Consider the following 452-nt stretch of genomic DNA (forward strand, 5'->3'; position numbering starts at 1 on the left):
GATGTGCTTATGTCACGTGTGTGGTTAAACTATGCAGCTGCTGCACACCTCTAAGGGTTGCAGGCCTAACACTTCATGGCTGAAATTCTTTCTAGCTCATCCTAATCTAAGTCAAGCCAGTACTTGGATGGGAGACTAGGTAAAATCCACATGGTGCAGGAAGGGGTGTTGAAGAGTGAGTGCTGCTTACTCTCCCCCTTCACTGAGCACTGACCCAGTCTCCCAGCGTGACAGCCCTATATTCATTCTGGAGTGAAGCAGACCCCACTTAACAGACACTACATTAGCGCCTGCGCAGTAGGCCTGTCCCCAGGGAGAGTTGGCGGAGGGAACTAACGCATTCGGAGAGCGCAGTTAGCACGTAACCTGCGAACAGGCGGCCATCTTGCGCATGCGCCCTGTGGTCGCAAGATTATTTTTTTCAATCTAGGCGGGCTCGCGCGGTCACTTTC

The sequence above is a fragment of the Chelonoidis abingdonii genome, chromosome 1 (genome assembly GCF_003597395.2).
Source record: "Chelonoidis abingdonii isolate Lonesome George chromosome 1, CheloAbing_2.0, whole genome shotgun sequence".
NCBI classification, from domain to species: domain Eukaryota; kingdom Metazoa; phylum Chordata; order Testudines; family Testudinidae; genus Chelonoidis; species Chelonoidis abingdonii.